The 25380-nt window shown below is 37.7% G+C and overlaps 1 long non-coding RNA gene across 1 annotated transcript in view; it reads left to right on the forward strand.

Moving 5' to 3' along the window:
* LOC109368659 overlaps window positions 1-20327 on the forward strand; it is a 58686-nt gene extending 38359 nt beyond the window's left edge. Inside the window, exons 3-4 of the long non-coding RNA XR_002116930.1 lie at window positions 9666-9753; window positions 17945-20327. This is a non-coding gene — a long non-coding RNA (uncharacterized LOC109368659). The remainder of the gene's footprint in view (window positions 1-9665; window positions 9754-17944) is intronic.
* Window positions 20328-25380: the final 5053 nt, after the last annotated feature.

Raw genomic sequence — 25380 nt, forward strand, 5'->3', positions numbered from 1 at the left:
AGTGCTCCTTGGACAGTGCTGTTGTCAGGGTCCAATTGTGCAGTAGTGGCTCTCAGGCACCCTCCAGCCTGGTTTGTGCTTGCAAATGGTTTGTGCATTGGCAAATGGGGGCCTCTTAGTGGGATGAGAGGAGGAGTGCTGAGGGACACATGGGCTGGGGAAGGGGAAACGCAGTACTGCTACTATGGCTGTGGATGTGTGGTTTGATGTTGTAGGGTAACATTGCAGTGAGGAATGCAAATGTGTGAGAAACTGGATTTTCATGATTTCTGCTGGTATTGAAGTTATCGTTCATGATGTAAAGATATCCTTCTATAAAGGAACATCATAGTATTGTTTATGAAATCTAATTCTGTACCTTCGTAGTTCCTGTACAATTTGTGAAAATTATTCATGACTAGCTTTTATTTTTATGGGCTCCCCAGACTACCTGCAATCATGTGCAAGAAATGCTTCCAGACGTATCAGTGCCTTTAAAAGCATTTATATGGATGGTAAAATGATTTTTCTCATCTACTATGTGACCTCTGAAGTGCAAAATTTATCAGTGGGCCTACTCTGAGTCAGACTTAATTTGCTTTCCCTTTTCCACACCTATTCCTAGCTCTTTCAGATAAATTTCCAAAAATAGTCTGGCATATGTTAAAGTCAGATCTAACGGATCAGGATCCTGCTGGTTCAGACTCTCTGTATAACTTATACAGATATTTTCTTCTGCTTCTAATTATATTTTGAGTCATTGCATGTTCCTCCAAAATACTCTGTCAGTGGTGTTTGATGTTGGAGGAATGTTGGTAAATGTGTTTGTACTGCTGTGGATGCTGAGATGTAAGCTGGTCCCATGGGACAAAGGAATAAGGCTGTTGTAAAGCAGGTAGTGACTTGAATGGAGTTTTAATGCATTTAGGAAATGTGTAAATGAATCAATTCCAGAAATGAATTGATCGACCTAACTAAAATACCAAAAGTTGAACAGAATTAGGTTATATTCTACGTGACATAACATGTACTTGCCTGTAACTTAATCTAAGCGTTGATTTTGGTATGATGAGTTTCGATCTTTGAAGAAATCTGGAAAAGTTTGGGAGATGAAAAGTCTTGATTTCACTGCACCTTGTGTCTCTCCATGTGTGTGAGGAGTGGAATGTTTTCTATCTGTGGGAAGAAACAATTTTGTGTGCAATCATGGGCTGTAGTAGCTATATCCTACTCAGATGTATGATCTCTTCTTCATTTTGGCTAGAATAGCTGCTTGAGTTCTCAGTTTTAGTTGCTACCCTTACTCAAATCTGAAGAAGGCACACTGGAAAGCTAAACTTCACGAACAGCTAATTGTTGAACATAACAGGACTTTTTACAGCTATGAAATCTGTTGAAGTAAGATACATGAAATATATAATTTCCTGATTTAGCAAATGTTAGAGTTGAGATGTTGAGAAAAATCAAATTAACTTTGCCATGAGAATTGAAACATTAAAACATTAAAACATTCTGAAGATTCTAAGAAGAGATGAGGTGTCCTTTTTAGACTACTCGTTAATCATCCAAGAGGAAGGAAAGCAATTTAATGTTGCAAATTACATATTAATCACATACTTGGGCGTTGAAAACAAAGGTTAGAACTAGCACAAGACAGAAATAGCAAGTAGTCATTCTAATTTCAAGGTGTCTTTTGTCATAGCTCCTATTCAGTAATTTTGGGAGCTGATTTCTGTGATAATTGACGTGGAAATTTTGCAATGTGTAGATTAGCTGAAATGCAATATTAAGCTCAAATACTGTAGCATGATCTGAAATGGTTAAAAACCAACAACAACAACAACAACAAAAAAACCTTCAGTTCTGAACTGCGGATTTTAGTCTGGGTATTCAAGAATGTAATTTAGAACTTGCATATCTAGCCATTAAAATAAATAGCTTTTAAGTTAGATGATGTTGAGTCTAACAGCAGAAGCAGTATGATATAACTTCTAAAGCTTACCAGCAGAGCAAGAATGTACAACTTGGAAATATTCTCAAGTAACTTTGCAATCCATTTAATTACTCATGTGAAAAATTGTCAATACATGGACTAATAAATCCACTGGAGGTTTCTGTAATTTGTTCACGGATAATTAGCAGACAGAGTTGAAATCCCTTTGGTGCATTTTCATTGCAAATGATTCATCCAGTCCTACTGGGGACAAATAAATAATACAAACAACACCAAAATGTTCTGAAATGATGCAAGGAATGAGGTAAAGATTCAGTGAATGGAAACGTGTTCTGAAACCTGGTACAAGGTGAACAACAACTGAAGTGAGACCACAGGGCCCACGCTTGACTTCCAGCCAACATCAAATTTTCAGCTGGGCCAAGTCTTCACTGATGTGACAGTATCCTTGTCACCTAATCATGGCTGCTGACAAACAAACTGGGTGTTTTCACCCCCTTTTAAATGAATTTCAAAATAATCTTGGAGATGAATGCTGGTGGTACATGCTCAAGAGTTACTCAGGTTTTGCTGTAACAGCTGCTTAGTAAAGCCCTGTGTGTTCAAGGAATGACCTTACTGCAGTGGTTTCTAGTTGAGTCATTTCTGCAACTCTGTTCATTCCATTGAATGTAAGAAGTCAATGATAATATGTTTTAGGATGTATGCTCTATAGGCACAAAATAGGACTGCATAAAAAACTGTATGAATTTTTGCTCTGGGAAATATATTGAAGAAAACAGAAAATGTCTTTTTCCTGGCAAGATGATTTCACAGAATTTTGAGTGCATTTTCCCCTTGGGGCTAGGATTTCCGATGATGATGATGTGATTTCAAATGCAACGAGCAAGTGCTATGTTGGGTGCTTAATTCATAGTACATACTAATGTTTAAATGAGTTCCTTTGGGATGTCCAACTCTGTAGGACAATATGTAAGAGCTTGCAGCTTTTTTTCATCAGCTATTGTTTGTTGTTTGATAAATTCTACATAGACAATGTAACCACAGGAGAATATCTTTATTAAAACAAGCTGCTAGGTAAATAAGGCTTCCAGTTAAAATAAAAAACGTGTTAATTATTAAACACATTGGGAAGGCTGAAGGATACAAATTTTGCAGCTGTATGTAAATGCATTCTGTATAGTTCTAATTTAATTTAGCACCAGAAATTCCTTAGCATAAGCAGATGAAACTAAACTATGCAGTTTGTGGAGTGGGCTTTTCAAATTCAGATCCCAAATCTGAATTTTGCTTTTAAAACTAGTTTCTGCGATGGGTCATATGACTAAAACTTGGGAGTTTGTGCATTGTGTCCACATGGTATAGGAGTGTTGTCCAGTTGGATGATGCTAGTGAGTGGGGAAAGGATGAATGTGGGAAGAGCGTGCTTTTTGTAGGGACTACTTAGATAGGAAAATACTATGTTCTCTTCCTCAACCCAGGACATCAGCTGTGCGTGTATCTCAGATGTGTTGGTTGATTCACGCCCTTCTTGTGGATCATGAAGTGGGGAGGATCTGTGTCCTTTCCCCTCTATTTAATCCTTGCTTTAAAAGTTCAAAATACTTCAGCTTAGTTTGCTTAGATACCAAAGCAGCACAAAACTTCTATTGTTATGGATAGATGTGTATCGCAGTTCAGTGTTACAAACATTTTCTCACCAGTTACTGAGGGTTAGAAAGGAAGAACTGTGATCTATTCCATTTCACCTCGTGTCTGTTACTTAGAGCATGTCTTGTAGGAGTCAACTAGTTTTCTGAAGTGATAATCCTTCTCTGTGGAGAAGATTATGTCTGCAATCAAGAATTCAACATTTTTCAGGGCTGTAGTTTTCAATAACTGACCTTTTTTTCTCCCCACCCCCGATTACTCATACTAAGCATTGTATTCTGTGATTGTTTGTCCCCCTGTGAATTCAAACATTGATGCCAGGGTGAAGCATTCTACTTTTCCTTTGTATCAGAAGGAGGCAATACAGAGTTGAGTAATACAAGTTTGTTTCATTTTAATATCAGTCCTCAAGCATAATTGTTAGTAACTTGCCTGGATTTTAATCTAGAAGGCATAAAAACATTTGCCAGGCATCTAAAACTGAAGTCCTTGATAGAACAAACATCTCCTGCATGCTGTAGGCTAGATTCTGAAGGAGAAGCTTGTTCTATTCTCTAGCCTTGTACTTTGTCAGTGCTTCTTATGAGGAGGTTGCTGAATTCATCCCAGACACTCCACTCTGTAGTAATCAATAACTGTAAAACAATTAATGATGTCTTTAACATATACTTCCACCTCTATTGCTTATACTACCCTTAAGCAGGCTATAAAATAGGCTTTTTAACATTTCAGTGATGCTGCGAACCATCCCATATTGGCTTCGCTAGCGCTAATTACATGAAATTTTTTCCCACCAGTTATTTCAGGATTATTCTTTCTTTGTTTTGCGAACTTGTCCTGGCATTAACACAGTGGTAACTGAAGTTTTTGTCTTTCTTATCTACTTAGCTGAGCTCACTCATGACATCTTGGACTTCACTGTGCTTCATTTGTTGTCTTATTAGCTGCACTTTGTACTGCTAGCTTAAAATCTCCCTTGTTGCTCCAGAAAGTCCGCAGCGCAGATTATCCTCTCTTCTGGTTGGCAATATTTCCTGGGGCTTTTTAGTTCATCTAAAAATTGGATTGATCTTGCATAGCCAGAAGTTCTAGCTTTTAATCTCAGAAATTACACGAGGATAAGGCATATCTGCAGCACTTAGTTGCTGCCTTTAGCTAAGAAGAGATGTTGAGGAAAATAATTGCAAACGTGCTGTGCCGCTAATTCTTCTGCTAGTTGAACACCTCTCACTTACAGCTATGAGCTTTATTAATTATCTGAATCTTTAGTGATTTGCTTGGGTAATGTCCTGCAGGCTTTCTCCTGTCCACTGTTGCCAATTAAGCTTTGAAAAATGACTTAATCTTCCCACCTCAGTGCAACTACATGCTGTTTATAGAGAAAGTAAAAGCTTCTGGTCCAGTTTCTGCTCTTTCCAGGTCTGCTTTTGGTTTGCGCACCCAGCAGCTGGCATTTCATGAACGCCCCAGAATCAATTCAATTTTGGTTTTGGGCAGACAGAGAAAAAGGAGAATACTGCTAATTCACAATGTCCAGTGTGGACTGATCGTATTCCTTGCACAGTATTACAGCTCCTCTGGCAATACTAGCCCAGATGTTTTATCTTGCAGGCTAATATAAACTGCCCCTAAGTACTGCTCAAGTTCATTCAAGCTAATAAATATACAGGACTGTGTACAAATATTAGCCTGTATTGTGTACACACGTAATAATTTAAAATGAGTGTTTATCTTCCCTGTGAGTGCACTCTGTCATGGGTCAGCAAGCCTGATTTCCCTTTATAGTTGTAATTTCAGTTACTGACTCTTTTTATTAAAGATTAACAGAATTTTTGATGGCACGAGTTATTTTCATAAATAAGCAGTAATGGAGAGAGCACTGGAAATGCAAGATAAAGAACACGATGCCTTAAAAGCAGTGTAAGTTATGAGCAACGCTAAATAAATAGTATGATGTTATAAAGGTTCCATTTGGAATATAAATATCATATCCTTTACACACATGGCATACGAGTTCTTCTGAATGTTCTACTGGATGTACAGGAGTATGCCAAGTCTTTGGGGAAAACTAACGTTGATCAATTTGTAGTCTGATTACCTGTAGGCTTTGAGTGACATGATTGAAGAACTACATTCTAGTTCACATTGAAAATGATCTTACTGAGCCATGTCATTATTATTATTATTATTATTTTTTTTTTTTAATTGGTTTGAGTTAGATGTCCTCATCCAGAAGCAGTCTGAGGCAAACCTGGCTCTGCTGAACTGGGTGCCCAGTGGTCACAACCACCTGATATTTCTTTAATCATAAACCAGGAGGACAGAGAGGTGCAGAAATGACCTGGCCATGTCCTGATAAATCTTTACTTGCTCAAGAATAATGGCTAATCATTTCCAGTCAACATCAAGATTTATTTTGCTGCATGCTGAGATTAGCAATGAGATTTTTCATCATTTGCTGGATGTTTGGTATACTGCAGTAAATAGGTTAATGGAAAAGAAAAGGAAAAAGATATAGCGCTTGCAATTGCAGAGCTTGGCTACTTTCTCTATGTCAAGATGACAAGGAAATTCAGCTTGTCCTGAACAGTTGACACAGGGTTGTTAAGCTTTCTAGAAATCACTTTTATTAATAAGTTGTGAAGTGAGAATTTCAGCACTGATTTTTTTCAGTAATGAGAAATTCTATAAAGAGATGTGGTTTTATTATAAAAATGAAGTTTTAATCTTCTCATATTTTATATACCTCAGATTTTCTGTTTCTTTCAAAGTAAATATGTATTTTTATTTTGGTTTATTGTGAAGTAGGATATTATTTTCAAGTGTAAAGGTAATGAAAAGGAAAAGGCAATGAAAAGAAAATTGTCTGAAACAGATCTGCTGTCCATACAGATTTACTGAAAATAGGTTTTGGGAAATGAATTCTTGGAGGGGGAAGGGAAAGCATAAAACAAATATAAAGCAAATACATATATAAAACAGCTATTGAGGAGGGGAAAAAAAAACCAACAACCTGAAGGTTAAATATTAAGGAACAAAAACTTCTGATATATTTAAGAGGAATTTTGCTCTCACAACCTGTCTCATTAAACTATCAAAGTGGAACTTCTAAGAGGAAGCCTACTCAAGTGTGTAATTGTTTGTAGGGATAGCTCCTAATCTATAGCATGCTGCATTTTGTCAGCATATTGTAGAAATGCATAGTGGTATAAACACACATTAATCCTGTAATTAAAATTGCATCAGCTATAATGTGCTTTCATTAGAAAGAACATTAGCTGGTTTCTGCAATGATTTCGTAGAACGTTCGTGTTCTCTTAATCTAGCTAACAAATGTCTGCAAGTCTTGTAAAAAAAAAGTCTTTAACCCTGTACCTAATTTAGAAGACTGTGGCATCTATTTGTTACAGTAATTAATATTTAATATAATTTGACCTCTGATTAGCCTGTTCCTTATTTTAATCAAAACCTATCAAACTTTCAAATTTCTACCGATCAAATAACTGTTTACAGATTATGCAATTCACTTTTGAAATTTGCCTGATAAATATCAGTTGAATTTAGAGCTTGTATTTGTAATTTAGAGCTATGAGCCTTATTAATTATCATCACCATCTTAAGTGTCGGAAGGGACCTCTAGAGAGACAGTCCAACCTAGCTGCTAAATCAGGTTCCCTTCAGTAGATTGCACAAGTAGTTGTCCAGATGGGTCTTGAATATCTCCGGAGAAGGAGAGTGCACAACCTCTCTGGGCAGCTTGTTACAGTATTCCATCACTCCAACACTAAAATTCTTCCTTGTATTCATGTGGAACTTTGTTTTCCAGTTTGTGCCCATCACCTCTTGTTGCTGCACATCATTGAAAAGAGCCTGGCTCCCTCCACTTGACTCCTGCCATTTGGATATTTATTAACAGTGATGAGATTCCCTCTGAGTCTTATCTTTTTCAGACATTAGGAGTAGCTCTGAGTCTGAAGGGAGATGCTCTGGGCTCTTAATAATTTTCATAGCCCTCTGATGGACTCTCTAAAAATTCAATGTCTTTCTTGAACCGGGGAGCCCAGAACTAGACACAGCACTCTAGATATGACTTCAACAGGGCAGAGTAGAGAGAGGAGGATAACCTCCTTTGACCATAAGGAATGCAATGCTCGTCTTAATGCACCCCAGGATTCTTTTGGCTGCCTTCTTGAGCACAAGGGCACACTGGTGGTTCATAGCCAACCAGATCCTTCTCTGCAGAGCTCCTCTCAAGCAGATCAGCCCTAACCGGTACTGCTGCATGTGGCTATTACTCCCCGAACATAAGATTCTGCACTTGCCCTTGATGAACCTCAGCAGGTTCCTCTTTGCCCGACTCTGCAGCCTGTCCAGACCTTGCTGAATGGCAGCACAGCCTTCTGGTGTGTTAGCTGCTCCTCTCAGCTTCGTATCATCAGTGAATTTGCTGAGGGTACATTCAAACCTTTCATCCAGATCATCTAACAACACAGGAAACCAGTACCAGTTCCTCGGGAACACCACTATCTAAAGGCCTCCAACTAGGCTCTGTACTACTGATCATAGCCCTCTGAGCTCTGCCAATCAGCAAGTTCTCAATCCACCTTACTATCTACTTATTGATCCCACACCTCCTATCTTTACTTCTGAGATACTATCGGAGACAGTGACAAAAGCCTTACTAAAATCAAGGTAAACAATATGTTTGTAAGCAGGTGATGAAGTTATGAAGAAAATGAGTAGTATAAAAAAAACCCACTATGCTATTTGTATATACTAATTTATTGGTGGTTCTTACAGAAAATGTGGAGGTTTGTTCTTGGGGATAAGCATGGGATACTTGAGGCTATGGCTTGCTTGCTGCCACTGCTTGTCTGCTGCCCTACCTAGGACAGGTCCACTACCTGGATCCAGTGTACGACCGTAATTTATTCAGTAGTTTATGAATGGGTCTTCTATTTCACTTCTTCCAGGATAACTTCAGAATTTCACATGAAAGTCCTCAGTGTAAGCTTTCCTGTCCACAGAAACTTGGTTTGTACTTTTCTGTTTGTGCTGTGAAGGCTCCTAGAAAGTACTGCAATTTCATATAGGACTAATTCAGGACTAACTGAACTATTTTAGCTGCAGTATTTGGAAAACACACTTTAATCAGTTTCCAGCAGAGAATTGCCAAGAATATATAGGACTGAAATGTTCAAAAAGTATCACTAGATGCTAAAAGATAGAGCTAAAAAGGATGAAAAATGGAAGAGCTGGTCAGATGTTAGCAAGAGAGCAGAGAATGGGAAGTGGAGGGTCCCTAAAATTAGAATTTTCCACTTGCTATCAAACTTTAATTATCTTAGCAATACTGATTAATGAGTTACAAGATATGGATGCAAATTGAAACTATCTATCTGTATCTGTTTTTTTATAAAGTTGCCTATTGTATTTGTGTAAATATTTTTTTCTCATGAGATGCTAAATAGCGTGGAGTCAATGTGAAAGAACATAAACACAGCGAAGTGTACAAAACAACATCACGTTTCACAAAGTCAATAAGAAGGGACTTTGAAAGTGGGTTGTGACAGCTATTTTCTACAAAGAGTACTTTGCTAATTTGTGTGCTGCTGGAATTGGAGGTCCTATTCTATTTCATAATACTGCTGTAACTTGGCACAGTGGATTCATGGGAGACCCACAACCTTGAGCATGCCTTCATGGACAAACTGAGAATAAAAGAGTTACAATGGTATTTTCTGTCTGCCTTTTCCAGGTCACTTGACAGCACTTACAGTCAGAATGACTAATAAAATCAAAGTACTTTTGCAGTTTTGCAAGAGGCTTTACTTAGCACTTGACTGTTTTTCATCTGAAATAGTACGAGTTGTCTTTCTGAAATGACAGTTTAATACAAAGCTGTAGAACACCCTGTTCAATCCAACTTTTGCCCTGCTTTAGTGCACCCAAATATACACCCATTGTAATGTACTTTGGTTGTTTTACTTCATCACTGGTTGCTTTCTGTTTTAATTTTTTTACTTTAATAAACACTATGTTTTTACTAGATCCTAAAAGTTTTTTTTTTTTAATTATTTAGGAATTAGATTAGGAATGCTGGCTCATAATCTGCATGCTTAGATTCAGGATGCAAGTATTCCTGGGCAGGGACATCCTCTGGGAACAAGGTAGGAAGCATGATATTATATGGTCCCACTTGTTGGATTCAGAGTCTCTCAGGCCTTTTTGGACACTCAGTCAAAAAATACCACTTGCTTAGTTGAGACATCAAGTTTTTGTAACACTGCTACTCAAAAGAAATTACATGCAGAGCAGAGTGAGATTATGAACTGAAACATAAATATGCTTTACTGCCTCCTCTTTTTTTTTTTTTACAGTGGTAATTTATTGAAATAGTTGGCAGTTAGTGTAACTTCTGAATATGAAATTGTGAATTATTTGACCAGGTGCAACAAAATTATGCAAGAATGATTGTTCATTAGTAAACTGCTTCGAAATTGGTGAAAAGAACTAAAGAACTGATTAGTACAGTCTTGTTTTCTATTTCCATCCTTTGTCATCTCTCTCATAAACCTTTTTTGTAAGAACTCCAAGCAAGATATCTCTTCCTTTTGTGTTTGAGGAGTACTTGACCTATTAGAGTCTTAGTATGGGGTCTTCTGTGCTACCATAATGGAAAGAATAATTGGATTTTGTTTTCACTTTGCTAAAAAAAACAAATTGTGAGTATGGCTATTTCCTCGTAAAAGCACAACTGGCTTTTCTTCTACTGAAAGTTCATTTTGAGTCATCTTTTGTTGTGAGCTTATAGTAAGTGCAAGTTTTGACTTTGTTCTTCCTACACTGTATATTAGCCAATTCATGACAAAAGAACCCAAAGTTCTCCATTGGCTGTTTGTTTTTTTTTTCCTGGAGTACTGCTTTAGCAGTGCTGATAGACACTTTGTGTCTTCAGGACTGGGCTTTGGAACTGGTTCCTAAAAGTACAGCTTTTGTGATGAGTTCTCTAAAAACAAACTTAACTTTTATACCAAGGCAAATACAGTTATCTCAGGGAATTATAGGAGGATCCCTTGTGTGACACTGCCAGGATACCAAAACTTGACCTGGTAATGAGTGGGAGCACAGGCTGAGAATAAGTAAAGGTGGCAGATACATAAATCTATAAATTTGGGCAGTGAAATTGTCACCGATTCAGAATCATTAATAGAAAGTATTTTTTACAAAATTCATAATTAAACAGTTAATTAAATTAACAGTTAATAAAACAGTTAAGCTTAGCACCACAAAGTGTTCTAAAAGTAAAAAATTATAGTAATATTTAAGAGAAGGTCTGTAGAAAATAATGAGATAAGTCCATTAACAGTTACTTGAAATGATGAGTTTTATTTACATTCCTAAGCCAGCAAATCTGTTAACTGGTTTTCTTGGCAGAGGGTCCAAGAAGGATGCTGACTGCATCCATGCTCCATTGCTTATGCTCTGCATCTTTATAGTCTGTGTATCACTTAATGCATTAATTGCATGGAGTCAGATTTGCTGATGAACACAGTAACTGCAATTCAAAGATATGTTACACTTCTAATATGTATGCTACGTCAGAGTGGACTAATGAAATAAATTATCCTGTTAAATTTCAACAGCTAATGTATGTTTTTAATTCATCTTCCTCCAGCATTAAAAGCTCTTTGTTTTTAATAAACTTGAGAGTGAATGAGAAATAATTTTGTTCCTATGACTAATATGAAAATGGGTCCTTTGAAATGTATAGTTTTATGTATAAACAAAAATAAATTTTCAACATGGAATCAGCTTAATGGATGTTTTAAAATGGAGATGGAACAGAAACTGAAGAAACAGAGATGCACTATTAGTTATAATAATTCATTTCATTGTCAGTGACCTCATAATTACTGTAAATTGTAATCTCCAAGTTATTCATTATCAGCAGTTAGTCGATGGTGTGATAAGCTAAAAGCTTAAGGTGATAAGGAAGGTGGCTAATTTCTGTAGTTGACTGATTTTTCACAAAATATGGTATCATAATTTATAAACTCTGGAGCAGTTAGAGTGGCAGCAATTTTGCAAGAGCTGCCTGCAACCAGTGGCTCTTTCAGTAATTGGAGGACTACAAATATGGGCAGTGGAAAGACCTTTTTCTAAACTATTTTTTCCCAAACAATATATATATTAAATTGAAATATATGTCTATTAATACATACTGGTCTGGACTTGTATACCAAGGTGACAAGTCTTGGAGCAGTAATTGCAGTGCAGGGGCAGATTGTTTGTTCTGCTGTCACCTTTTTTCAGTGTTCTCCAAGTCTACCCAGGAAGCAGATGTAGGCCTGTTGGCTTTATTAGATGCTTAAAAGATATCTGCAGGCTCCCAGTGTAGCCCAAAATTTCTCATTTAACAGTCTAGGTGTAATTAAATTTAGTTTCATATATAGAAGCTACTGGTTCCTATCTGAACTTTGTCTAAAGATTAATCACTGTAACAAGATTATATGAATAATTGCATTTAGTTTGTCCTTAGCTTGAAATAGTTTACTAATCAGAACACTATTTGCCAACATGCCAAATTGCCTTCTACTTGTATTAAATGGGGGGAAAAAAAAAGTATACTGGAAATGCAGGGTAATAACTGTAAAGAAAGATAATTTCAATGGCTTGAACAGACATGGCCAATTACTTAATAACCTCTTCATATGGAGAGGGATTCTTCTGCTCGGCATCTGTTAATGCCCAAATTAACCTGCTTAATTTCTCAGTTGTCTTTAAATTAGGCATAAGAAGTGAATGAATTATGACTAAAAGAGAATAATATTTATGGATAAGATGGTAAGATGGTGTGTATTAACTTTCTACGGTAGGAAACTTTGAGAAGTAATGCTTAACTAGATCTACTTTTGACTGGATATTAGTCCATAACTTGCATTTAATCAAGCAGGTGAAAACTATCATTTGATTTCTTTTTTTCCCAGAGAAAAATGGCTTTTTCATCAAAATTGAAAGATTGGCAGAAGTTTGATTTCAACAGGGTTGCTTGTTGGAAAAAAACATTTTTTTTTTCTATTAAGCATTAGGTCAAGAGTCATAATTTCAGATCTGCCTAGGTGAATTAAAGAACTGAATTTCTGAAGCTAGCGGGCGTTTTAATTGATTCCAAAAAAGTGGATCTCTGGCACCCGAGTGATTTTTTCTTTTCAAAAACCATTGACAAGCTTATTTTTGTATTAAAGAAAAGCATCATTAAATATTTAACCTAATTTTATGTTTGTTGTGTGTCACAAACTGTAATTTTTTAAAGATAAGCGTTAACATGAATGACTTTCACATTTTTCCTAAGGTCAGACTGAAATGTTAATTTTGGTTAAGAATGCGATGAATCTGAACAGATACATGAGTAAGAATTTGGTATCCTAAACAGCATAGCGCTTACAGGAACACGGGAGATGAGGTGTAATTTTCTCTCATGGCCTGGAGTTGTGTGTAGGAAATTAGAACTGGATTTGTTACATCGCATAACCTGGATTTGGCCTTGTTCAGCACAGTACATCTTACAGTAGTGTTTGTGCAGTAGAACACTGAGGCGTATCTGTGTCACCCTTAGCTGCGACTTAGAGTACGCAGCTTGCAATAGCAGCCTGCTCAAATCTCTGCTCACTTTCAGTGTAGTCTATGAGTCTAAAGCATTGATAAACCATCTCTGCTGCTGAATTAAGCCTAAAAGTGTAAATAAGGGAATTAATGTAAGCAATAAATTTCCCAGACATTCACACAGTGTATGCTCCTGTAACATCGCAGTGATGAGGAATCTTAAATACCTGATGTGATCGTTGTTTTCAAATGATATAAATGATAAACACTCTAGGTAGACTAGCATATAGATGATGAAAAGATACAAAGAACTCATCTGTAATCACAGACAGCTTAGTCATTTGTGTAGTAGTGAATAAATCACTCTGCATTGTGTTATCCACCTCTAAGTGTGCAGTTGATGATCATGTTCTCATGAGTACAGCAGTTGTTCTTCTGATACTTGTGGTCAAAAAACCACCATTTCTAAATGGCTCCCATCCAATTTGTCCACCTTAAGAAGTTGCCCTCTTTGGCAACAGTGGAGAAAGATTAAGAAAAAAGTCCTTTTTTTTTTCCCCCCACCCTTCTGGTCCTCGTTTCTGTAGACCAATTGATGAAAAGTAAACCTTTGTGAACTGTAATGACTTAGAAAAGAGGTACTTTCCTGACAGTCGGTTTCTGAATCAGTCTGAGGACCAGATTAGTTGTGTGCACAAAAGCAGGAAAAGCACTTCTAGACCTTGCAAGAAAAGGGTGTCTGCCAGATATCGGGCACGAAGTGATCATCTAGACCCTCTCATGAAAAGTAAACCTTTGTGAACTGTAATGACTTACAAAAGAGGCACTTTGCTAACAATCAGTTTCTGAATCAATGTGAGGACCAGATTAGTTGTCTCTATAAAAACAGGAAAAGCACTTCCAGCCCTTTCAAGAAAAAGGTGTCTGCCAGATACTGGGCACAAAGGGACCATCGCTGCATTGCAGTAGGAGTGCAATATCACATAGTTCACAAAGTATCACAAAGCAGCCGGCTCAGTTACAGAGAGCAGTGGGCACTGCAGTGAGGACCTGGGGAAAGTTAGCAGGATTTGAGGTGCATAATGTGGAAGCATCTACCCACAGTGAACTCGGTGAATGCGTTGCCGTCAGTAGCAAAAGTGGATGTTTTGAAGCTACTTGTACAAGTTGCTATTGTATCTTTGGTTCCAGGGTAGATGTATGCAGAGACAGCAGCACCAATGTCTCACAAGAAAACATATGGTAGAAACAGAAGAAGGAGCATTTTCTGGAGCTGGAAAAATTTATCCAGCTAGTTAGCAGCAGTTGGTGAAATTCCATATGCAGTCCTCATGGGTGCATGCACTGGGCTGGCTTCAGATGCGAGCAATTCTAGTGACTGCTGCCATATGTTTAAGGGGAAGGATCCTGGTGTTAACAAATAGCCCAAAGGGTGTTGTGTGCCTCTGAAATCCTTACAGCTGTTGGTTTGTAGAGAGATTAAGCTATCACCTTGCCTGCTGAGCTCTATCATGTGCTGCTATCTGTGAGCAAAGCTGATTTCTCTCCTGAGAGCTTAACGGTGCCTGAGACACCATAGTGATCTTCTGAAGCTGAACGTGAGAGGGGCTTGAGACGTAAGAAAAAAAGAGGCTCGGACAGAGCCAGAGCATTGATCTAAATCTTGATAGGATGCAGAAGGGACTCCAAATTTGTTTGGAGAACCTGTACTTGTGCTATAATTAACACCCTTCTCACAACATCTCTGTGGCTCAATAGAGTGATTTAGGAATTTTTACTACCTCACCTGCCTTGTCCCTTGTCTAAATTCACCCTCTCCCCTCCCACGGGGATTTCTCATTAAAATCTGGTAATGGGAAGGATCTGCAGCCTCCCGAAGAGCCTCTTAGCATGAAATACATCTTGGTGAGAATGAGATCCATGATAAGGCATCTCAGGAACAGAATTTTTTTTGCAGCTATTTTCCTGTGCATAGATGGGGTCACTGAAGGAACGTAGGTATACTCAAAATAAATGGAGATGAGGTACTGGAGAGATGACTGTGAGAGCACCTGCCATTACAGCCACAGTGATAACAAGGTTTGTGAAGCCTGTTCCCAACAATCTCATCTTTCTGACCCACTGTGCTGAGATTTCCAGGACTGCCTGAGGCTGTCCTTGACTTTCCAATGCCTGCCCAGGCAGGCTGCAGTTTCTCCCCAATATTGTGACAGTCAGCAATGCCAGCAGCCAGCATGGCTATTTTTGGTTCATGTAAATCATATTTTGTGAGGGAAGGTGGGGAACTGTATCCGTTAACCACAAAAATTGTATTGCAAATCTAAGAACAAGAAGCAAGATAAACTTCTTGTCTGGTTGTAATCTGTACATTTATTCAGACATCCCAAAGTGCAGCTATAAGGTAGATGCTATATAGCAAGTACTGATCCGAGATGCTTCTTTGTTGTATAAAGTTATAGAAATAATCTGTATCTTTGGTATCTTATTTGCCATGAAATAATTAATAGGGAACTCTGTAAAATCTGTCTAACGTTTTTGCCTACTTGCCTGGCTGTGGGTTTTGTCATGCTTAAAGCTGTTTCAGCATCTTCCTGGCTAAAAAGGAGAGGTGTTTTACATCATTTTAGCAAAGTGGAACGTTGGAATTGTATGACTGAAAATCTATATCAACATTTTTCATTTGTATCATTTTACATAATTAAGCAATAAACATAAGCCCTGCTGATCTGTATGATTATGACAAGCCTTCTTTCCACAAAGAATGAGAAATTGAACAGAAAAAGATTCTAGCTACCCTTGGAATAATAGGAGATTAAATTTTCACAAACAAATTTCATTGTTGTGCCAGCTTACTGTGAACTTGTTCAGAACCTTTCCACGTACTTGGGTAGAAATCAGCGTCACGCTGCTGTGTGGTTTATTTAAGAGTGTATATAGGCTGCACGTTTTTCCAGAGCTTAATTTAAAAAAAATACGGATGCTACCCCAAAGGAACAGACCTTTAACTGCGATGCTGAAATGTCAGACAGCAATTGCAGATCCTCAGTCCCAACCTTTCATTTAGCATGACTCTGCTTGCCATGTTCAGATTGATGTGATAACAGCTTGAGATCATAGTTTCATTACAGTCCCTGGTCGCTTTATTTTTCCTGTTTCTTTGAAAGGTGGTCAAAGCTTCACACAGCATGTTGTTTCATATTAAAAGAAATTCTTTATATTTGCATTTCAAGGACACTTATTTTTAAATGTCATATGCTGTGCTATTTTAGGCTTGGGCTGTGCTAATGTAGCTTAGCTCAAGCACAAGTTATTGCACAAGTCACCCGTATTTATTTGTAGAAAATTTGAATGGAGTTTCTACAGAGAAGTATTTTTGTATTTTGATAATTCAGGAGAGCGGGTGAAGGGGTGAATGAGGCAGTGTGCCCACATAATGTACATGGGGATGAAGCAGGTGGAATTCTTGTAAAAAGCATCTTGAAGGACCCAGAAGGAAGGCAGGTGAACAGAACTGCCTTTAATCCATCCCTGTGTGTTTGCAGAAAGTTCCAAGCAGAGCTTGCTGCTTTGATCTGATGCCATATATCTGGAAGGGAAGAGGTTTTTTATACGCAGGTTTGAATAGTAAATAACTTCAGCTTTTAAGATTTATACCACGTGAGCACTGAACCTTAGGACTGATTTAGACCCAGCAGAGTGGGTCTGTACCCTCTGTAGTTGACTCCATAACTGATCCTTGAAACTTTCCTTCTGAGCTGCTCCAAGAACTTAGACTTGTTTGGCTAGCTTCTAACATAAGGAATCATGATCAGCTGTCACGCTCTCTTCTTCCTATCTTCTGAGCATTCTGGTTCTTTTACTCTGAAGCCCACAGGTGGGTAAAGACAGTGGTCTAAAACTGCATTCTTCAAGGTTTTCATGTCACAAAGAACTGTGCCTTGATACAGGAGCCGTCTCCATGCCATGCCGGAGAGCAGGCTGTGTGTTATATTACAGAAAGGAAAGAGGAGCTGGTGTGGTTTAGACTAGTTAAGAGCTGGCCATGAGATTGCTTTAAGTATCGATGACATTAATCTTTTAATTCCACTGAAGTCTAAATGTATTTTTCACTTCCTAGAACTTCCTAGACTTTCTCTTCAGCTCACTTATTCAATACTCTGCTATATACTTCCTGTTCTTTCTTTTTTCCTTTTTTTTTTTAAACATACTACTTCATTTTTTGGGTCTGCAGTCTTTATAAATACCAAGCTTGTTATAATGATCCTGCTTATATAGCTTCTACTTTGAAAACAAACTAGAGCAGCCTGTCTGCATGTACTGTGCTTAGAAATGTACTCACAGTATTCTTTCCCTGCTTTGAATGTAATAAGCATAAAACAGCTTCTTTATGGATGTTTTCTCTTACTGCTATGGCATGAAATATTTGTGAAGTGCCATGGGGTATTTTTTGTTACTCCATCTCACTCAGTTCTGAATTCACCTGATGACAGAAACTCTGCAGCTCTTGCTGCTGTTCCAGCATGAAGTCAATCTTGTTTAGAGAAAAATAAGGTCAGAAAAAATGTAAACGAAATGTTTTATTCCTGTGGGAATTTGTCAACATGTACATAGACCTGACTGCTGTGTAGCTACTCTAGTGCAGGTCCTGCCCTTCGGTACCTTCTCTTTGGAAACTTGATGAATTTCATCCTTTCTTCCCACGTTATGAATATCCTTTCAGTGCAACCTCTCAAGGCTGCCAACACCTCTTTTCAGGTTCTCAGCAGCATATGTACATCAGGGAGGATGATTCAACCCGCGTAACTTTGAAGATTACCTAGGTTACGGACGAAGGCAAAGAAATAAGTAATGAAGAAAAATTGGCAGTGCTGCTATCTTCACAGGGGAGAGATAAATCATAACATAGTCCATTTCTCTCCATTAAGAAGGAAGTGCTTAAACGCAGCCTTCTGCACTGCTGGCACATGAACTGGGTGAGATACCTCTCACCTACTCGTGGAACCGGTGGGTATTGTACTCAATCCTGACAGCAGATCTGATCCAGTGTCGTTAAATAACTCTCAGATTTGTAAGTACAAGATGCCCAGCTATGACTCCTAAGTTTTCCCAGTTTTATCACCTTGTCTTCCTTTTTTAAAGCATTTTCAGTTAGAAGTTGCTGCATTATCACGCAGATATTTCTCAAACAGCAGGGAAAGAAGGCAGGCAGGCATGGAGTAGATTGAATATTCTGTCATTTGGGAAGAACCTTTGTTTTAATTATCTCAGTTTTAAATGGTTAATTTACTTGCATTGATGTATTTGCTGAATCTTCTGTTTGAGCTGTTAAAGTAAGACAGCATGGACAGGCAGTGAAACTTCTTTAGCAATGAACGCTGAGCCATGATTACACTTCAGATCACAGATTTTCAGTGTAAATTTCCTATCTAATGATCAGAAAAAGATGGTTTCATACAAAAAATTTACCAACAGTTTTGCGAGGAAGCGCTCTCCCCATCATAAAAGCTCTTGTATGGTTTTAAAGATTAGTAGAGCTTTTTAGTAGCCCAAAAGAGTTTGTTATAAGATTAGGAACTGTTTATCTCTGAAGGTGCATTTAAACCCTGGATCCAAATGATGGCAAAGTTGAAGGGCCTGGAGTTGTGCATAAACTCAAACTCTTCAATTTCCTCTTACTATTTAACACTTATAACCTCTATCTTTTGGGACTGCAGTGTGGTGCACAATCACCACAGCAGCTCTTTGAGTGCAGCCTTTCACATAGGAAGTGATTCATTTAGCAAAATTACATTACTTTGAAATTCATTTGGTCCTTTGCATTTAATTTTTTTAATTTTGCTCTGCAATTAGCTTTTACTAATGCAAGACATTCTATTTGTAACATTTCTTGAGAATCACACTAGACATGATTTGAAATGAAACTAAATCTCTTGAACTTTTCCTTACATAAAATTGAAATGCCAACAGGGCACCAACTGCTGTGAAAATTAATGAATGAGCTACACCAGCCTGCCTTTCATTTCGTCTGAATGACTTCACACTTAAAGAGCATATGTGACAAACTAAGTCTTTTCCAACCATGCAGATGATGCTGAAGTGAGAGTTTTGCTGCCCATGGGCAGATTGAGAGTCCTGATTTCTCTGAAAGAATGTTATAGGATACAGCTTACAGTGCAGTAGCTACCCTCAGGATAGTGTTTTTTCTTTTTCCCAAACACTGAGCAATTTCTTTGTTAAAGCATGTGAAATAGTATAGTAGAATTGCATCCAGCTTCTACAGGATTTTTCTCTACCAGCTTAGTTAGCCCTTCATTTTGAAAATTTCCAACACAGCATTGTCAACTTTCCTAAAAGTGAGGGTTTATTTCTTAGACACGACCTACAAAAATGCTGTCTGCTTTTGTGGATCTGAGTGGAATGAACATTCACCATAGACAACAATCTTGTTCAAATCCACGGATCATGTTTTCCAATTTTCCTATAGAGCTGGGGAGATGGTCTTTGAAATCAACACAGATCTCATGAGTAACAAAATGCATTTCCAGAGAGAATAAGGGAAAACTTCTTGACTTCTTAGAAATGCTCACCAGCAAAAAATCCCAAACGCATACAAATAAATAGTTTTCTCAGGTAGTGCCAATTGCTTCATGTCTCTTTAAGCCCAGTTGTAGAATTCAGACTATTTGTAAGGTGCTACAAAAAGTGCTGTGCTCTGCTGTTGTTCTGTGATAAATTTAACTCAGGAATTTGGCATCTTTTCTTTCAAACATTATTCCACTTACTTGATTGTGCCCCTGCTCACAAAGTTGAAATGTCTATCTATCTAAGCTACTTAAGTGGGATCCTTGTTACCCCATGGTATTCTGGACACCATAAACATGCTGAGCTCACTGCTTGCTGGGCACAATGTCCTGGTTCAGGTGAGAAGCTCATGTATTTTGTTTCAGCTCAAAGGAGTAAATGTACTCTTGTTCCGCCGTTGAATATGTAAAAACAGATGAAAATGAAATGTTGTGATTCCTAAAACTGTGACATGACGTTCATTCCTAGAAAAATGATCAAATAAACAATTTTTTAACGTAGACCCAAACCAATAAATTTTTATACTTCACAATGCATTCATAAAATGAAAAGACTAATTGGGTTTGGAGTTGGAATAATGCCAGTGCTTTGTTCTAAAAATTGAGTAAACTCTGACATAAATTAGAAGTACAGAGCAGATGTCTTCTGGCCATAGTAATACAAAGGACTCCAATTTTTTTCTCTGATTTAGACTTGACATTTAATGAGCAGAGTAGCAACCTTATGTGAATAGATACCAAGCAGTGAACTCTGTTTAAGGGAAACAAAATAATAGAATGCTCGGATACATCTTTTAAAAAAAGGAATGTGCGGTGTCTTGTAAGTAGTGAGCCCATGGCAGTATGGGACTGGTGATGGGCTCAGCTGGACACAGAGCTCAGCAGCCTTGGTCAAGCCAGGGCAGTTATTTTCACTCTGCGTCACACAGGGCAGTCATTTTTCTGAGTGTGCTGTACTTTGTTCAAGGACAGACAAGGTCGTCTTTTGTGTCATTTTTCATCACTTTTCCAGTTAAGTGGTATCCTCACTCTCTGCTTGTTGTCAGACACCAAAGCAGTTTTCAGACATAATTTATGGGCATGATTTATACATCAAAGCACCTGCCAAACTGAATGCTTAGGAAGTAAATTTTAGTAGTCTGGGGAGAGGTATAAGTGGCATGTATTACAGTGTAATTTTGGGGTTGTTTGTTCACAGAGGTTTTAAATTGGCATATGATTGTGCCTCCTGGAAGCACAACTGTGTAGGTAATTGCACGGTGCAATGTTTGTATGCTGGAGTGCTGATATAAAGAAAGCTGTGTATACCTTTACATACCAAAGCTGCACTAAGAATCCCTTTGATTGCTTAAAACTGCGCTGGCATTAACAATCCTCCCTGAAGAGGAAGGGAAAGGAAGGGGGATATGACTGGGAAACAAATAACTGTAGAGCATGAATGAAAAATAAGGTGTGTTTCATTTGCCTGTTGTTGAAAAGCAACTGTGGCAATGCAGAACTCTTAGCTGCCGGCAGGGTCATGGACTGGAAGGACACAGGATCCTGCAGGGCAAGGGAAGGGCTGTCATCTTGTTCAGGAGCTAGTAGATCTGCACTGGAGAATGTTTTTCTGCATGTCACATGAACTAGTGGCTAGCTAGACAATAAATAGGTTGTGTTTTATTTATTGCTGCAGATTTTTGAATGAGTAGTTTTGGGCTGATACAAATTCAATTTTTAATATTTTCTTCTCCAAAATGAAATAATTATTTTTTAAGAATTTATATTTCCCTCACCCTCCAAATGTATTTGGGGATAAAAACTCAAGTAATTTATCTGGAAGTGTCAGCATGAATTATTCCAATATTTCTTACCTTCTCTCTGAAGTTTTTTTTTCCAGCTGCATGCTATAGGCATTTTCTCTATGAATTCCTGAATAGTTAGCTCGATCCAAACCTGAATTTGAAAACAGTAAATCAGAAACATCTGACAAAAAATATTTACTGTTCTGTAGAGTTCAAGAAGAATATAAACCAATATATATTCCTAGTACGCTAACAGTTTTTCAATACAGATTTTGCTGAAGTCTATTTTTCAGCACCCTATATTTAAAAAAAAAAAAGAAAGGAAAAGGAAAAGGCAGGAAAGCTGTTAAGATGGAAATTGTCACTCCTTCAGGCAGTTGGGAGATGAGAGCTGTTGAGATGGTGCTGGATAAACATGACATTTTCTCTGGTACTTTAGCTCTGCCATATGTAGGGATCTGCAAACACTCCCTTATTAACCTCAGTGTTCAGCAGTCACAATGGCCTGGTTGAAATTCCGTTCTCAGCCATCTTGGATGTTCTCCTAGCTTATAAGAATAGTTTCAGCTACTGTGATTCCAAATTTAGATCTGCAGGAGACAAAAGAACAGCAGTTGGAAATAATAGGTTCCAGACTCCTACACCACTGCTTTGTGCTCCTGCTCCAAGTTTATCAACCTGCTGGCTTATTCATCTGGCTCTTCTTCATCTGTTATGTTTAGCATATAGTCTTTTGCATGAGAAAGAGACAGTGATGCTCTTTATAACTGCTAACTGTTATTTATGCTGACTGATTAGTTAGGTCGCATTCTCTGCTTTGCACCTGCACAAGACTCACGGACCAAAATATGAGCAAAATAGTTTTTGTAAGAGAGGGACTGCCTCTTCTTCAATTATAAATACGTAAGACTGAGGTAAGAAATTATTTTGGTCTTGCACAGTATGAATAATGCATATAGCACTGTTATACACATCCAGCATGTCCTGGAACCAGAACACACTGTATCTTTAATAAACATTCATAGTGCTCACTATATCTCATCTGAATGTTTTATTGCAAAAGAAACTGCGATCTCAAGGACATTCAGAGATCCAGGTCTCATTAACATATCCAATTATTTAAGCTTAAACTTATAACTGTATTATGCCTGGTTTCCATTTGATGTAAGCAATTAGTCAATCTCTGGATCCTGTAGGTTCTGTTAAAAACGTGCAGAGCTTTCTGTTTTTCTTGCTTTCAGAAGAACTGAACTTGAGATGTGTTAACCCCTTGCAGATCTCATCCTCTTACAAACCATACTTAATCCCAAATGTTCTGTGTCATATTCACACCCAAAAGCTTCTGCTTTCAACCTAGGTGCTGCTGGGTGCCGGCAGAGCTCTGACCCTACGTAGCAGCATACAGAAATACCAATTGAGAAATAAGTGCTGGTGGTTGGATGGCTGATATGCCTGAGGGGATTGGTGTCAATGAACCATTAATGTTCTGTTTTGAGGGGTTGATATGGACTTTATGTGCCTTGGGAAGGCTCTGCCTCACCCCTCATACATGGATAAATTTGAAAGTGGAGAAAACTGGGATGAGTTTGAAATTAAAACTTAATGAAGATGGGAGACCAAGAGAGGTTGCTGTCAACAAGTCCCTTTGATAACATCAGACACTGTGAAAGCGAGACTGTCTCTCCTTTAAATTGCCTGGATAATTAAAAAAAAAAAGAATGTGTTACTCCAGATGAAGTTGCAGACTTTCTCCTTAAAACAAGAAAGTTTTGTATTTTACTGTTCTGAGCAAAGTATCCATAATCATTTATCCCAGAAAGGTCCACCTTTTTTATCACTTTTCTTGTGTTCATTCTAAGGTTGTGCGCAAGCTCAGTAAAATAGTCTAAAATACTTACAAATGAACCTATTTTGCTGCATTTACATAGGGATGTAACTATCTGCCAGCAGAACTGAGCTTTTCATTGTGGCGAGTATGAAGAAAAAACACCTGAAAATAAGTAGCTATCCCATTATTGTAACAAAACATTTAATAATTTGGTTTGTTTACGTTAAGTAATTAGTTCTGGAACATTTATTCCTAACTATTTAATTGTTACAATATCAGGAAAGGAGTAGACGTTAAAAGGGCCACTTGTGCTGATTTGAAGGTTATCTTAATCTCTTTGTTTGATGACTGTAAGAATTGGAAAAGGACACTTTCACATTGATTAGTGTTGAAAATTTGTGCATTTCCTTCCTTCATTGATTCAGTAATGATTCTTATTATGGAACCATAGATTTTAAGGCCAAACTGGTACATGATGATCATTTACTCTGACTTTGTGCAAAAGAGACCATGGGATTCTTATCTTATGTTGAACCTGTTAACTTCAGTTTCACCACAGCATATCTACTTGGTAGGTGTCTTGTGCAGATCTAAAGCCAGCAAGATGCAATAATTCATAGGGTTTTTTTAAGTTTCTTTTCATTGTAGCATGTTCTAATAATTAATTACCCATATTAATACAAATGTGTTATTTCTTCTTAAATTTATGGTGATTGCCAGACTTTGGTCCACAATTTCACTGCAAAACTAGAAAACTCATTGCATTCTTCTCCTAGCAATTTTAGATCCATTTTCTACCAGAACTCTTCTGAGAGGATACTTGGGTGGGAAACTGCTGAGCTGGCAGTATGCTGCTGTGACAGTGAGGGATAGCTGAAGCTTTAGCATTAATTTGTTTTATGGTTACATGTAATTGTTTACCAAGCTGCTTGTCACCCTTGAAGGGCAAAGTCATTAACTTCAGTGGAGATATAAATCCTGACTAAGTTTTTGGCCAGAAAGCTCATCTTGATTTGACTTCGCAAACAATGTTCTTAAGGATTTATTTTTCTTCTTCATTAGGAATAGTGTCCTTTGCTCTGCCAGAGCTCTACTACAGCTGTCTGAGGTACAGGATAAGGATGTAATGCTGACTTTCTCTTTTTACGTGCTGATTAATTTCAGTTTTAGCTTGCTTTTCTGCTTCTCTTTGGGATCCATGCATAGTTCTCAAAAGTGTACCGACTCTAAAAGATTTGCCACTCCATAATTGCAGTGTTAAGCATGGCTGTTCCAGATTTTTTGCTTCCAACACTGGTTACAGCAGCCTTTATCATCTTCCCTTAAGTATGTTTTCCAAAGGAATAATATAGGTTTCTTATTATACTGAGTAGAATTCTATTAAACTATCTTAACAGTTCCTCTGAATGAGATTCTATCACTTTGTTTGGGTCTTGTCAGACTACCAGCCTTTAGACTGAAGGCTGTCACGTTTGATGTATAGGTTTTTGTTGGGTTTTCAATAAAGGAAACCACACTAAAACCCATTTATATTAGTTTTCAGATTGGTTATTGCTCATTCAATCTGTAAGAGCAAGTGTATTCCTGGTACAGGATTTCTTAAACTTTCACTTGTCGTCTTTTCTTTTTTTAAGTAGCAAAATAGCATTTTGGCAAAAGCAAAGTGCCTTATTAGTATCTGAGGTATTCCTGCTTTCAGTTGTTAAAGCTCAGAAACAGCAATTGTACAGCTGTGCCAAGAAATAGAAACACATGCATTTGCAACTTTGGTCACAGCCTTCTGTGACTACTGCTAAGCATTAAAGTAGACTTATATACAATCACCTCCATGATTTAATTTCTACATTACTACATAGAATTCAAACCCACTGATGTCTTAATTAGAGAAAAAACTAAATTTAATCCTCTCTATAAACTTTTTTCCCCCCTTCTAATTGTCTTCTTTACTCTTCTCCTTTATTTCTGCCGCTTGTCAGTAATTCTAAATATATATATTTA

This window comes from Meleagris gallopavo, chromosome 7, assembly GCF_000146605.3.
Source record: "Meleagris gallopavo isolate NT-WF06-2002-E0010 breed Aviagen turkey brand Nicholas breeding stock chromosome 7, Turkey_5.1, whole genome shotgun sequence".
Classification (NCBI taxonomy): domain Eukaryota; kingdom Metazoa; phylum Chordata; class Aves; order Galliformes; family Phasianidae; genus Meleagris; species Meleagris gallopavo.